This window comes from Macaca nemestrina, chromosome 8 (assembly GCF_043159975.1).
Source record: "Macaca nemestrina isolate mMacNem1 chromosome 8, mMacNem.hap1, whole genome shotgun sequence".
Taxonomy (NCBI): Eukaryota; Metazoa; Chordata; class Mammalia; order Primates; family Cercopithecidae; genus Macaca; species Macaca nemestrina.
Window position 1 is genome coordinate 52,149,112 of NC_092132.1, and position 16,373 is coordinate 52,165,484.

At 39.0% G+C, this 16,373-nt stretch overlaps 1 long non-coding RNA gene across 11 annotated transcripts in view; it reads left to right on the forward strand.

Annotated features, from left to right (window-relative positions):
• Positions 1 to 6,823: 6,823 nt before the first annotated feature.
• The window catches only part of LOC105497258 (uncharacterized), a 38,477-nt gene continuing 28,927 nt past the window's right edge, over positions 6,824 to 16,373 (forward strand). For 3 of the 11 annotated variants that reach the window (XR_011606892.1, XR_011606895.1, XR_011606900.1), the window contains exons 1-2: positions 6,826 to 7,674; positions 13,758 to 13,955. This is a non-coding gene — a long non-coding RNA (uncharacterized lncRNA). Of the gene's footprint in view, positions 7,675 to 10,250; positions 10,348 to 13,757; positions 13,956 to 16,373 lie in introns of all 11 variants that reach the window. The other 8 variants (XR_011606894.1, XR_011606890.1, XR_011606893.1 and 5 more) reach the window with 4 other exon arrangements.

Below are 16,373 nucleotides of genomic sequence, written 5' to 3' on the forward strand. Positions count from 1 at the left end.
GCAAACTCAAAACTTACTTTCAGAAAGCAAAGCAACCCTGGAAAAGCTTATAATCTAATATTTAAAAAAATAGCAACCAATGCCACACAAATCAATGATTACTGGTTGAAAATAGTCTTGGAATTTGTTGAGCTCACTAGCTGTACCAATGCTTAGTGGATTACACTGGAGTAAATAATGCAATATTTGAAAAGAATGACACCACCTATTGTACTAATCTGGATATTACTCGCTTCTACTTTCAGGCCAGTGATTAAGGTACCCACAGACAAGTTACTAAACATTAGGGTTTTTAAAAATATATATATTCTTCAACTCCATAAGCAAAAAGTAAGAGAAGTAAAAGAACTTTGTCAGTTGCAGTTTTTGAATGTAAGCAGCAGAAGCAGAATTTAGCTATCTTAAAAAAAAGGCAATTTGTTAAAAGATGATGGAAAAGTTTTAGGATCAAAGCAGAGGCTGCAAATCAAGCAGGAAAGGGGAGACAGGCAGCTTCTAGGGGCTCAGGAACATCACTACATGAATTACTTGATGGTCTTCTCCAGGCACCATTGCAGGATTAAGTCACATGCAAACATGTTTATTCTCTGCCATTCAACTTATGATTTATATTTCAGAGGTAGGAATTTGGTCACATGCCTGTTGCTTGGCTAAGGAAAGAACAGGGTTCCTTGACTGGCAGGAGTACCACCAAGCTGTATTCAAAGGTGCAGTTTCCCTAAAAAGGAAACTGAGGTCTAGTACCCAAAGGAGGAGGGAATTGGTTTTACAGGGCTAACCAATTATGGGCTTTACAGGGCTAACCAATTACAGGGCTAACCAACATGTTCCCTGCAAATTGTATGGCATTTTGATATTTGTGAATAAACAGCAGCAAATAATACAGAAGTACTATTATATTTACATAATATATATAAGTATGCAATAGTTTTCTGTGTTTCTTTCCATGTTTTCTGGTTTGCAGTATCCATTTGCACAAAGGATGTCAGAATTCCTCTCAAGTTCCAATTGCCTTTTAGGAGAAGGAACAACTTAACAGATCCTGAGATGCTAAGACTGGGTCTGAGCCAGAAATACTAAGTGCTGAACATTAACATTTGGCAAGTGACCATGAGATCTCCTATAGGCAGCCATATATCTCTTCTTAAAAGAGAGAGTGTCCTTCCCAATCAGCTTGAAAAACAACCCCAATACAAGGGACATCTATCATTACAGTCTACAATTTCCAGTTTGTAATAATGGCATGCTGATGTAAGTCATGCTTAGCTCTCTAGTGGACTTTCTGCACCAGTGTACTGGGCCTTTCAGTTAAACTAAAGACCGATCAGCTGCTTTCTATATATATGCACTAATCACTCATTTATTCATACTATTTATTAGAAACCAATTATTATAGGATATTCAAAACTCACTTAGGGACCAATTCATTTAAAAATCAATTACACAGTTAGATTGTATAATGTACCAATTAGTCTAAATGATTTTCGGCTTTGGAAACTATTTGTAATTTACAAAATATATCTCACTAAGTTAATAGAAATGATATATAAATAATTCAGCAACTTGTATGTTTATTCACATCACTTCTTGTAACAGCACTAGTTATAAATGTTGGAGATGGGGGTATGGAGAATGCTACAACTCTTTACTTCTTATTTACCTCACTGCAAAGAGTACTTGAGGGTGGGCAACAGAAATTGCACCTAAGATGGGCTCCAGCTCCTTCAGGTAATCTAATCTGGAGGCATAAAACCAGAGCAATTGATTTGAGGCCCAGGTTGAACATAAGCACAACACATAAACACTTTTAGATACACACTCAAATGCACACATAATATACCCACTTACAGATACACAGAGCTCATGAAAGTGCTCATCATGTAAGGCCAAAAGTGTTGACTCCCAATTATCTTTGAGTGTGAGCAGGTTACATCAAGACTATGAGGCCATTTTTTTGTTTCATTTTTGTATCCATTTTCACCATTATATTCTTCACTGCACCTAGCATCGTTCCTTCATACTAGTTGTTCAGTTGTGGTTTTTCAAATAAAAAAAGCAATTAAAAATTCACACAATTTAATAATATCATTTTACAGTCATTACTGTACCCAATTATTTGTTCTTTAAAAGAAAGAAGAATTCACTATTTTATTCCATTTTGGCACCTTTCCTTATTTGTTCTAGTGAAAATGTTAACGAGAATTTTATAATCTCAAAACAGATGCTGTTGCAGAAAAGCAGTCCAAAATCATCCACAAGCTGAGAAATCAGCTGCTGGACATTAGAGAGTAAGTCTTCTCCCTACGGAATACCCAAGGGTCATATAATGTCCCACACCATGCTTTTTTCCTTCTCAGGAATGTAGAGTGAAATGTAAGTTACAGCTAATTTGTAAGAGAAAATAATACCAAATTTATTCAATATATGATAAAAAAGACATGTATATTGAAGACAAATTTCATGCTCAGAATCCATGACATTCCTAATATTGCTCACATATTCCTGTGAAATTCCTGGAATCTTGAATATTTTAACCACGTTAGAGATGAAGCTACTGTGAGACACATGGGCCTTGGCACTAACTATCCCGACTCTTTGATTTGTCTTTAAATTTTCAGTACTGCAAAGAACTCCAGGGAAACATTTAAATTGACGGTTGGTAATCAGAAAATTGAAATACTAACAAAGTAATCTCTGCACATTACTATTTTTTCAAAGTAAAAACTTGGCTCATTTCAAAATAAATCATTTTGTCAACCTTATAACCTAGATAGCAGCAAAACTTCATTTTGAAACAATAAAATTGAGTGAGGACAAAAACATCTTAAAAGCAAATGTTATATTCACATACATCCATATTTAGAATCATTGTCATTCATCACAAGCAATTGGATAGTCTTTTCTGAAATTCAGTCAATATTATTTTCCTACTTAGTTAGGTATTTGTTTTCAGAGTTTTAAGGATTTCTGGCCATTTCCGTTTTGTTGTTTCTTACATTTTTTTCCTTTAAAATAAATAGCCAATAGAAATGACAATGTATTTCACATCTTTTGGTGATACTGTAGATATAGTAGAGCCATCCATTCCCAAAGAGATTTGGCTGCTGTCTTGAGTGTTCCTTCTAGAACCTGGTTTCATCAGATGAGAATCACTTTATTTTCAGTGGGATTTGTGTGGACTGATAACAGATAAAGAAGTTCAGAGGACTCACATTATGATTAGGAAAATAACTCATCATGAGAAATATAGATTGACAAAATGGAGAACTTTGTAATGAAACCATGCCCTCGGTAATGTTAGCAACACGTAGTTAGTCACCTTTCAGGTATTAAATGAATAATTTACTCTTAAATTTTAAGAAACAGAAGGAAAGGAAGACACTTTCTGGCAAATTAAAGAAATATGGATTACCAGTGTCTGCTTCCTTGTGACTCTAAATGTTTCTATGATAGAAGCATTTGGTCTAGAATGTCTTTCCCATTATGAGAAGAACTTGTCCCTATGACTCTTGGAATGAAATTGCAATGTCCCTGTATTAGTCTGTTCTTACACTGCTATGAAGAAATATTTGAGCCTGGGTAATTTACAAAGAAAAGAGGTTTAATTGACTCACCGTTCTGCATGGCCAGGGAGGCCTCAGGAAACTTACAATCATGCAGAAGGCACCTCTTCACAAGGCGGCAGTAGAGAGAATGAGCACCAGGAAATGCAGACACTTATAAAACCAAAACCATCAGATCTCATGAGAACTCACTCACTATCACAAGAACAGCATGGGGGAAACCACCCCCATGATTCAATTACCTCTCACTAGGTCCCTCCCATGACACGTGGGGATTATGGGGATTATAATTCAAGATGAGATTTGGCAGAGGACACAGACAAACCATATCAGTCCTTGTCCAGGGCACTGAATGTTGAGAGTAAAGTAGGCTGGTGGGGGAAAATAGGAGGTGAGGGGCAAGAAGAGAGAAGAAAGGAAAGTGAGTCCAAGTTTACCTTCTGTGGAAACTGCAGCCCCTGGAAATCAAGCAGTTATCCAACTCCATTTGAAAGAAGTATCAGAGATCCTCAGATCTTGCCAGGGTACTTGGTGCCTGGGTGCTGGCTACAATCAGCTAGGCTAGGTCAAGGACTAACACTTTCTTTTAAATTTCAGCACAAATTTGATCAGATGGAGCATCAGAAATATGATTATCTGACTAATTCAGTAAAGACAGAATTTTTATTGAACCACGAATGAACAGACTGAGATCATCCACTCCTATCTCCTATAAGCATTCATACAAAGTTCTTTTTCAGTTCAAAACCCACAGAACTAATACCTGAGGTAAAATAGAGAATGATTTTGGGGAATTTGAACGAATATAGGAAACTAGAACTCCAGTTTCTGTGTTTGCCTTGCAGAATCCATGAAGTTAAAGTAATCAGTTATTGCAAGAAGAAGGGGGTTCAAATCATTGTTTTCTAAGTTCATGTATATGTGTGTGTGTGTGTGTGTGTGTGTGTGTGTGTGAGAGAGAGAGAGAGAGAGAGAGAGAAAGAGAGAGAAGTGCAAAGAACTTAAGAGCAGAGCATTTTTTAGTTAAACGATTTTCTGCATTTTGAATGAATATGATTCAGACTTAAAACCAAACAAAACTTTTAATTCTTTAAAGTTGGTCAGGTTTATTTTAAGCAGCAGGACTGATCTGCAGAAGAATGACAGAAATGTTCCTTTCTCCCTTGGTGGTTTACGGCTGAGACCTGTACTTCCTCAGTATATCAAAAAATGGGAGAATGTGTTCTGGCCTTGGGGTTGCCAGATTCAGTAAGTAAAAATGCAGGATTCCCAGTTAAATTTGGATTTCAGATTTTTAAATGAATGCTGTTTTAATATAAGTATATTCCATGCAACATTTGGGACATACTTATATGGAAAAACTTGTTTATCTGAAATTCAAATTAGCCAGGTACTTATATTTCACCTGGCAGTGCTATCTGGCCTTTGCCTGGCCATTGTTTCTGTGGGTGGCTTATTTGACAATGTTTCCTGTACTATTTTTTCTATCTTTCTGGCCAGAGATCCAGTGCTTTTCAGGCTCCCACATTCACCAGAGCCATCATGGCCACAGGGTTCTCCCAGACATAAACCATTTTACTTCTGGTGACAAATCATAAAAGCCAAGATAATTGAAAATTCCAGTGAGAGACATAAAACAACTTATTGCACTGAGTATCTGATAAAACCTTACTGTTTAAAATTTTATGTTAGTGAAAAAAAAAAAAAAAGGAATGAGATAGCGTGTACCAAATCTTCCTTGTCAAACTTTGGCAACTGAGATCTGAAACCTCTGAATCTGAATCCCAACTCTGCCATCTACAAGCTGAGTAGAACCAAGTTATTGAACTTCTCTGAGCCTCAGTGTCCTCGCTTTTACATTGGAGATAATGACAGATAATAATATTAGCTACCCTAGGAAGAGGATTAAATGAAATAAGATACATAAAGTACTTGACACAGTCATAGTAACAGCTCTTTCTATTACTACTTTTACTACTGCCACCTCTACAACTATTGCGATCACTAACATTACGTGCAAGGCATTGTGGCAGACAATATAAAGCAATTGTTAAAAAGCTCACAGGCTGTTTTGGAAATAGACCAGCTCCTAAAGAAATAAAGAACAATATAAGCCAGCAGGTCCTAAGTGCCAAATGAGGGTCACAGATGGGTAAACTACAGGAGCTCAGAGGAGGAAGGGACATTGGCCATATCCCTGGAAGCATATGAGGATAGAATGGTTCATGTCCTACCATGTTCCCCTGGGAACTTTCCTCTTAATAGACACCTCCAAATGCAGATAACTGATTACTTGCTACAGCTCTACCAGCTGCCTCTATTTCCTCCATACTACCTGCAATGCCCTAGGTCTCTTGACTAACAAACACAAGTGTGCTCCCTAGAATCACCAATAACTTTCTCCAGGTTAAATTTGAAAGCTGTTATTTCTTTCTGTTATCCATCTGAAAACTTTTTTGACCCTATGTTCATCATGCATCCATTCTTTTCTTAGTATATTCTATGTATTTACCTGTTTGACTCTCTTCTATTCTCTGCTTATGGATGCCAGCCAGTCTCTGGCCTTCTCTTTTTGCGCCCCCCGCTTTTTTTTTTTTTTTTTTTTTTGAGACAGAGTCTCATTCTGTCACCCAAGCTGGAGTACAGTGGCACAATCTCGGCTCACTGCAACCTTGGCCTCCTGGGTTCAAACGATTCTCATGCCTCAGCCTCCTGAGTAGCTGGGATTACAGGTGCCTGCCATCACACCCAGCTAATTTTTTTGTATTTTTAGTAGAGATGGGGTTTCAACATGTTGGCCAGGCTAGTCTCAAACTCCTGACCTCAGGTGATCCACCCTCCTGGACCTCCCAAATCTTTTTGCTCTTTTTAATTCCTCTGTACACTTTTTACTTTTTAGCTCATTTGTGCAAGTGGTTCCTGTTGCTAATTTTATATGAATAAAATTTATGTTCCCTCTAAACAACTTCTTTCCATTAATCACTAAAACAGTTGAAAGAGGAATATCCTGGTAATGTGCCACATTTATGAGAATATTAGTAAGCCTATAGTCTTATACCAACAACAAATTCATAAAATTGAAGTCAATATAGAATTAGCATTGCACTGAACCAGATTAAGGTTGACAGATATCCACTCAACTAAATGAATATTTCCAACTTAATTGAATCATTTGGCAAGTTTTCCTAGCTGACCCATGTGGTTCTTCCCCATGCTTTGCCTTAAAAAGTGTATTATTAGGATGTCACCTTAGTAAACATTGAGAAATGGTAAACTTTCTGGCTTCTTTATTTTCTTTCTTTTTTCCCCCCCCAATGATATCCATTGAACTACTCTTGGCGTTTTGTGAAACAGGCATGCACCAGGGACCACAACAGCAGAACGTTAGAGAAAAAGATAGTGTCAGAAGTGGTGGGGACTTGGGGAAAAAAAGTGGTGACGGAGTTTTTTTTCCTCTCTCTCTCTTTAACAGATTCATTTTATTTTCATCACGGGGTGCACCCTGTTGGCGAGTTCTCTGGGTCAGACCTCCGATGGCTCCTAGGTCTCGGGGCTGGGTCTGAAGTTACTCGTTGCTCAGGAAGAGAGTGGAGACGGTTGCAGTCCCCTCACTCAGTGGGTCCGGCTGTGTCCCCTCACTCTGTTCCTCCGCCTGCGTCCCCTCACTCAGTGGGTCCGGCTGTGTCCCCTCACTCTGTTCCTCCGCCTGCGTCCCCTCACTCAGTGGGTCGGGCTAGGCCCCCTCAATTCCGGCCGGTTGCCCTCACTCAGTGTTTCCTCTGGCTGCGTCCCCGCACTTAGTGGCTCCCGCCGCAGTTCATGCTGAGGGAGCTTCTGGTTCAGCGGGCCAATGGGGCCTGATGGCGCTGGCCCGCTCCCTTCCTCAGGTGTTCTTACAGTCGAGGTCTTTTTTGGAGCACTTTTCTTCCTGGCTCTCCCTCGACGAGTTGCTTTTCCTTTCTTCGCTATTTTGGGACACTTCTTAGGGCTTCTGGGCCTTGGCTGAGAGGAGGACTTCGTCTTTCGTGTTCCCTTGGTGCTGGCTGGTGGTCCGGCGGTGGGCAGGCTCTCGGCTTTCCATCCGTCTTCGACAAGTCAACGTCTCCTAATGGTACGGAGTTTTCTAATTTATCAAAATAGGAGTCCTGAGACTTTTAAAAAATAAAATAACGTAGATAGCCTTAAGATTATTATAGAAAAATGTTCAGCTAGTGGGGGGCAAACAAACTTTTCCAGAGCACCAATTGCATGCCTGGTTTCATTTTTCAAATACAATTAAAATGGAAGTCCTGCCCTTTATCCAAATTCTCACAGAGAACATGAGATTCGACTTTTGAACTCAGTAATACTGATAATATTAGACTAATATCTTAATGATATAGACTACTAATAATTAGACTGTTTCCAAGTAATCACGTTTGCATCTGGAAAAAAGGGAATGCTAACATTAGATGTCAGACTAATATCTTAAATATATATTCTAATTATTATTAGACGAATAAATTGCCCTATGGAGCAAGAGATTTGCTGTTCTACAAAACTAACAAATCAATAGACTGGTTGGTTTAGGGAAACTACTCTTTAGAAAAAAACTTAAAACTCCAACATGAAAAAAGTGAAGTCTGTAGCTCTGCCTGGAGCCTAAAGAGAATTTGGACATTAAAGAAAAATAAGGTAAAACCAACTATCAATCAATTGATTACTCGTTTTTTACAATTGAGGATCTATTCAAAGATGTAGTCCATCAACCACTTTCCTCAGACATTTTCATCAGAAGAATATTTCATTTTTAATAGAAATAAAATTATCTGCAATTCATATAAAGTTTTGTCATTTTCAAAGAGCTTCTTTACACACATGATGAATGGGACAGGATCTACAGTAAAAACAATAACAGCAACATGGCTGTTGGTTTAGGCTCTGCCATTTTTAAGGTAATCAATTTTTCCATCTGGAAAAAAAGGGAATGCTAATACTTCTCAGGATTGCTAAGATGATTTATTTAAGTCACCTGGTAAGTTTGTCCATTGGGATCCATATTGACATAAGGAAATAATACCTCAAATTTCCAAATTATATAAAAATAATTGTTATTATTACAATAAAATATACTAATTTTGAAGCAAATATAAATGATTTTCTCACATTTTTCTGTCCTCCAGAAATGCCTGTCAATGTATAGAAATGATTTACTTAATTAATTACATGTATGTGAGCATCTTGAACATAGCCAGCAACAAATACCTGCTAACTGGTTATAAATGACATTGATGAATATTTAGACAAAAATTTCAGCAGGTAACTCTGAAGTTTCTATGTGCATAATGTAAAAGCAAAAAACATATTTTAGAATTATATCTGGATTACATGTATTCTAGTGGTAAGGGAGATTTTGTGCTGATTCATGTAACAACAGGCCTACCTGTCGTTCAACGCCAGCATCCATTATGATTGGTGGTTGATTTCCATGCCATAAGTTTTAGATATTTTGCATTTCACCCTTCCCTTATAGTTATATAAAGATATTTTTAAAATTGTAAAAAACAATTGGTCAACACATACATGTGAACACATACCCATATGTACATTTGCAAAACACAAACTCAACAAAAGACAAGTATCTAGAATATATAAAAAAACTCTAAAAACTTGCTAGTAAACAAACAAATAATCCAATTAGAAATGGGCAAAAGATATAAAGAGACTCTTTTTTTTTGAAGAGGACACACAGATGGCAAGTAAGCTTATGAAAATATGTTAAACATCATTAGCCATTAGGAAAATGCAAATTAAAATCACGATAAAATATCATTACACACCTATCAGGATGGCTAAAATAAAAACATAATGACAAAGCCAAATGCCGGTGAAGATGGTGAAACTGGATCACTCGTATATCGCTGGTGGAAATGTAAAATGTAAAATGGTACACTTTGGAAAATAAGTCTGGCAGTTTCTTGAAAACATGCAACAACCATATGACCCAACAATTGCCCTCCTGGGCATTTATCCCAGATAAATAAAACTATATTCACTTTATGGGTAAATAGCCCTAAACTGGAACAATCCAGATGCCCTTCAGTGAGTGAACGAACGGACAAGCAAACTATGGCACATCTGTACCATGGAACACTATTCAGCAACCAAAAGGAACAAACCACTGATACACATGACAACCTGGATGAATCTCCAGAGAATTATGCTGAGTGAAACAACCAAAATATCCTAAAGGTTATATACTGTATGACTCTATTTAGATAACATTCTCAACAGGATACAATTGTAGAAATGAGAAACAAATTAGTAATGGTCTAGGGCTAAGAATAGTGGGGGTGGGAGGAAAGGGGTGTGACTACAAGGGCAATGTGAGGAACACCTGAGTGATGAAAATGTTCTGCATCTTGACTGTATCAATGTCAATATCCTGGTTGTGATACTTGAGTTTTTCAGGATCATACCACTGGGGGAAACTGGGTAAAGGATAGTGGTGGGGAAATTTTTCTGTATCATTTCTTACAACTGCACATGAAATAATTATCTCAAAATAAAAGTTTAATTTTAAAAAACGTTAAAATATATGGCATTGAAATATTAATCTAAGCTACTAGATTTTGATGCTCTCTTAAATTTTATACCCGAGTACTCAAGGTGAGTGACTATCTTGCCTTACTTTGGCTCCTGTCCTAGAAATCAGATTAAATGTGGAAGAAATCACAATGAATGGGGCTCGAAATGAATTGTCAGGAGTTTCCAAGGAGGATTCTGCAGGCTTGTGGTGCTAGAGGTGATAGAATGCTTTAACATATTTTGGGAAATAAGAAAGGTAGTTAGTAGGGAGACTAGAAACCCCAAGAGGTTCAGGAGAAGTTTAAGAGACAGAGCTTGGGAACAGAATCTTCCTTACAGCACTTATAGGGAAGCACAAAGAGAAGGGATATTATGCAAATATAGATATTTAGAGGAATCAAACAAAACTAGGTTTTTGTTGTTGTTGTTCCCCTTCCATCACTCCGTTCCCCCTGCTGTGAATCTTGCCAAGAGGAATCTTAGAATGCTAATGTCTCGGTATTTGACACAGCGAGTGATAATTGCACAGTGGCCGATTGATTTCTGACTCACCCTTTTGCAGATCAGTCCTGCAACTTTGCATTCATTCCAAGCCTCAAGGAGTAGAGCACAGCAGCAGCAAGGCCCACCTTCACCCGTCAGATAATAAAGTTTAGTCATGCAGCTTAAAATAAAATAAGCAAGAAGCAGATGGTGAAAAGGACAGAATGTAGCATATTTAATCTGTCCATGTTTGCGAGGAAGCAATTGTCTTCTTAGCTTCAGAAAACAGAGCAAGACAAACAATAAAGCTTCTCTTTCCTGGACACATATGAAATTGTTGATAGAGATGATCTGGAGTTTGGGGTAATTTGACCCTCATCTTGCTGAATTCTCTTTCTTGGAACCAGGAAACTGAGCTGGTCTGCTTCTCCTGGTAGGCAATCAATGATAGGAGGAGGTTAGCAGCAGTCTGCTCAGTAAACAACTCCGAACAAAATGATCATACCCAAATGAAACCAATATTGGACAAAGTGAACCTCCCAAGGCCTGGGGTGGTCATCTATAATAAAAGAGCTGTCAGAGCAAATGGGCTAGTGTTAAATACTTCAGCCTAAACTGTTAGGCAGCGGCCCCTACGAAAACACAAGGTGGTGAGTAGTGTCATGGAGCGTTTATTCCAATTTGGCTTGTTTAGAATCGCTACAATGCTGGAGAAAGACGACAAAAAAAATGACTGCCTCCTCTGAGAGGGCTCTCTGACACTGAAATCTGGAAGGCTGGCTTGAGCCCTTTGTCTGGAATTTATTCTTATTCCAGTTCAGATGGTGCCTGAGTATTTTTTAATGATGTGTCAATTAAAGCCCATTGCTGACTGCCAGAGTGGAAGGATCGGGTGGAAATCTGTGTGCAAGACGAGGTAGAGACGGGTGGCTAAAGAAGGAGAAGCTGTGAGGAAATAGGCAGAGTTCGGAGAGCAAATGAAAACGAGGTTCAGCCTGGTTGTTGTTGTTGTTGTTTTTCTTTTTGTTTTGTTTTTTTTTTTTTTTTTGAGATGGAGTCTTGCTCTGTCGCCCAGGCTGAGTTCAGTAGCGCCATCTCGGCTCACTGCAAGTTCCGCCTCCCGGGTTCATGCCATTCTCCTGCCTCAGCCTTCCAAGTAGTGGGACTACAGGCGCCGCCACCACTACCACGCCCGGCTAGTGTTTTTTGTATTTTTAGTAGAGACGGGTTTCACCATGTTAGCCAGGATGGTGTCCATCTCCTGACCTCAGATGATTCGCCCGCCTCGGCCTCCCAAAGTGCTGGGATTACAGGCGTGAGCCATGGTGCCCGACCTGTTGTTTTTCATTAAGTTTAATCACATAATGGGGAAAACATTCATAAAATCTACATTTTTTTTTTTTTTCAAAAGAACACATTCAAATAGAAGAAACTTGGAGGTGGTCAAGAAGAGAACAGGCCTAGCAGGCCCAGCGTGACTCCCTTGCCATTGTTCCATATCCTTGTGGAGTGTGAATTCCAAAACACAGGGGCGGGGTATGCTAGTGGACTACCTTCTGGTGAACGCCAATTCCCTTATCTGCATACACTGGGCTTTATGCTCTGCCTTATAGTACAATGAGTCGAAACTGAGTGAGGAAGACGAAAACTGAGCCTCCCCTTCCCATGCTATAGCTGTTTTCAACGGCCTGTGAGTCTTCACCTGGAACAGTACACCTCACACTTCCCTTCCTTCTCTGTTTCGGACCTACAGAGAATGTAGCACACATCTCAACATTTAGCTTTCTCATGTTTTCATTTTCATTTACCTTGTTTGTTCATCCACCTGGCCAGCAGGTTTTGAGCGCTGAGGTTAACACAGTAAGCAAAATAGCCACATGGAGTCATATAGTTCCTGAGTCTCTCATAGAACTTCCTGTTAAGCCAGGTAGCAGACAATACCCAAAATACCTTAAAAACAAGGCCCCTCCCTGCATCTCATGATTTCTCAGAGATAACGGGGTATGTTTAAGTGGTTCCATTGGAAAATAAGTGATCTGATGAGTTTGCTGAACTCATTCCCTGTAATGGTTCCTAAACTAGACTTCTTTTACAAAAATACAGACATCAGGCTTATAACTTTGATGATTTCCCAACAGTGAAATATGAGACTTTTAAAAATGGGATTATTCTACACTATAGTTATATCGGGCAATAAAACACAAAATTGCCCATGCCATAACAAAATTAGAGATTAGAACCTGTCCTTGACTGTGGTTCTAACCATATGGACAGAGAAAATGGAGGAAACGGATCAGCAGGGGGAGAGGAATGAATCAGACATTCAGAGGGTCACAGGAGCCAGGGATGGCGGCCAACTGTCTCCGTTCGCGTGCGCTGAGGGGATTTCCAGGACCCTGCACTTTTAGTGCTAATGCTGGGAATGAGTGAGTTAGCCACCGTACCAGGGGCTGAGTTAGCCACCTTACCAGGAGTTTCTGGACCCCAGCTTTGTTCCTGCACTCAACTCTGTGAGAAATTTCCCTTTTTGCTTATGCTTATCTGATCTGGGTTTCTGTCACTTACTTGCAAACCGGAGTCCTAACAAATGGTTAAGTAGCATTTTCCACTTTGTAAAGAATTTTTGAGTCTCACGACAACTTTTTGAGACAAAGTAGATGACATCCCCATTTTGAAGAGAGGAAAATTGGCTTGAAATCCCAGGCACATTTACCAGCTCATATGGCTAAGTAGGTCAGGTAGCAAAGCTGGGCCCCCTGTCTCCTATCATGAGAGCTTTGTACTTCTGGAAAGCTCCCTTTCAGCGGGTGGGGGTGGGTATCTTGCAGGAATAGATTCTGTACTGCCTGGGCATCCATCAGTCACAACCTGCACTTTTAAAGACACTTGCTCTTATATACCCCCTCTTCTTTACTTCTCTTAAGTTTGCGTGCTGCATAAACTTCCTCCACCGTACATTGTTTGAAACTCTGCCATTGTAGCCCCTTTTCCTATCCAGGGTTTCCTTGTCACTTCACTGAGTGAAAAGGTGGGAAAGTAAGAGTAACCAGAACTCAGAGATGACCTCCCTTACAGTCTTTACAAACATGTAATTTAATCCTCAAGGCAATTGTATGATATAGATTTTACTCTTTCCTTTTATAGATAAAGAATTTGAATCCCAGAGATGATTAAGCGGCTTTTCCAAGGTCACTCAGCCATTATGCAGTGAAACTGAGATTCCAGTTCAGAGTGTCTGACTCCAGAGCCCATTCATTATTTTGCCCATATATAATGCAAACTTCTAGGTAGGCACAGCCCTCTATTTTGGAGCACGTAATTTATTTCACTGGGAGAACAAAGGTGAGTCTGTGCAAACTCTCAGGACAGAGAAAGCTCGGTGATAATGTCGGGTGACTCTGGCTACCGTTTTAGGGCTGTCCTATGCAGCATAATTCTAGAGCTGCTAGAACAGTGTAGGCCCTAAGATAAAGTATGGTTTCTGTTCACAATTCATTTAAACTCGCTCTGGAAATTTTTCCTTCAAGCATTTGAAAGGCCCTTATGTTATCAGAAAGGGGTTCCAATCCAGACCCCAAGAGAGGGTTATTGGATCTCACACAAGAAAGAATTCAGGGTGAGTCCACAGAGTAAAGTGAAAGCAAGTTTATTAAGAAAGTAAAGGAATAATGACCAGGTGCAGTGAGTCATGTCTGTATTCCCAGTGTTTTAGGAGGCCAAGGTGGACATATCACTTGAGGTCAGGAGTTCGAGACCAGCCTGGCCAACATGGTGAAACCCTATGTCTACTAAAAATACAAAAATTAGCCAGGCATAGTGACAGGCCCCTGTAATTTCAGCTACTTGGGAGGTTGAAGCAGGAGAATCACTCGAATCTGGGAGGCAGAGGTTGCAGTGAGCCGAGATCACTCCACCACACTACAGCCTGGGCAACAGAGCAAGACTCTGTATTTAAAAAAAAAAAAAAAGAGAAAGTAAGGAAATAAAAGAGTGCTACTCCATAGACAGAGCAGTCCTGAGGGCTGCTGTTGGCTAGTTTTATGGTTATTTGTTGACCATATTCTGCCAATAATCCAAGAGGTGGAATTTTCATAAGTTTTCTGGGAAAGGGGTGGGGATTTCCTGAAACTGAAGGTTTCTCTTCCTTTATGCCACATAGGGTAACTTCTGGACATTGTCATGGCATTTGTAACCTGTCTTTGCTCTGGTAGGAGTGTCTTTTAGCATGCTAACGCATTATAACAGGCAGTGAGGACAACCAGAGGTCACTTTCATCACCATCTTGCATTTGACGGGGTTGGTTGGCTTCTTTATTGCATCCTGTTTTATCAGCAGATTTTTTTGTGACCTGTATCTTGTAACCTCCTATCCCCTCCTGTGACTAAGAATGCCTAACCTCCTGGGAGTGCAGTGCAGCAGGTTCCATCCTCATTTTACCCAGCTCCTTTTCAAGATGAAGAGATGAAGTTGCTCTGGTTTCACTGCCTGTGACACGCAGGATGAGTGTTCCTCCAAAGGAAATAAAACATTTCAGGGAGAAGAAAGTGAAATAGGCATAATCTTTTGTTTAATGTCTATTATTAGATTTACTACTAGATGTTTATTATAAATTTATAATTATTGAAAATAATATAATTTTAAAAGTGTTTAAAATACATATGAATAAAATAAATTATAAAAAGTCATCCTAAAAACACCTCCCCAAAGTCACCTCTATAAAGATGTTGCTGTTCATTCTTCCAGGTTAAATACACACACTCCCCCAAAAACATCATATAAAAAAGGTTTTAGAACCAGCTTATTTTCCTTTAACAATAAATTGTGAATATCTGTACATGTCAATGAACAATTATATTTTTAATAGCATAGAGAATTAATCTCTACCCAGATAGATGCTGGTAGTTATGTTTTATATCCATTCTTTCCTCTTCCCCTTCCCCCGTCGCCAAAATCCAGGCCCATCCATGAGTAAAGCAGTGTCTGATGAGCTGAAGTATTTAGTAAGCTAATGTTCACTGTCCCCAGCAGGAGGCCTGCACAGCTTGGCTGATGAGAAATGAACTGCCTGAAGCGATCTTTTAATGGCAACTAATTTCCCATATTTGATTCTCAGCTTAGCCAACTAACATCTAGTTCAAGCGTGACAAGGCATTCACAGTTCCTTTTGAAAGTTCTCTATCTGAGAAGCCAAACAATATGTTCAGGGCCATCGTGACCTTCCAAGATCTTGTCCTGTCTACTCCAGACCAAACTTTGATCTGCCAGGGTCAGTGATCTTATGAGAAAAAGTATACGTCTCTATATTGAGCTCTTCTTCTTTTTGATTCTAACTATTTTCAGATAAGTTAGCGCTGAAAATTACTGAGCAACAAAGTTTGTAAATGTCAACAAGACTCTTCAGAGAAACCATAGAGTTATTTTCATTTTCTTTAGGTTCATGTAAACAGTTTCCTATCAATTGGTCTTTTTCATTCTTAATGCATTTAAGATATCTAATAGGTATTAAGCTCCTCTGTCCTTGCTTTAAACAAATCCTATTACTCTGTGATTCTATCCCATTACACAGTGATTATTGAACAGAGCTCAACTTAATTGGATATGATCATGTCCTGGTATGTAGAATTATCCAGGAAAATTAGTACTTTTAGTTGTCTCCAATAGCCCTATTTGTGGCTGTATTTTATACTTTTTTTTCTAAATCTACAGATGAGTTCTTTTATATTTTTTTGAAAGTGGCTCTAAAATTTCTTGTTAATAGCT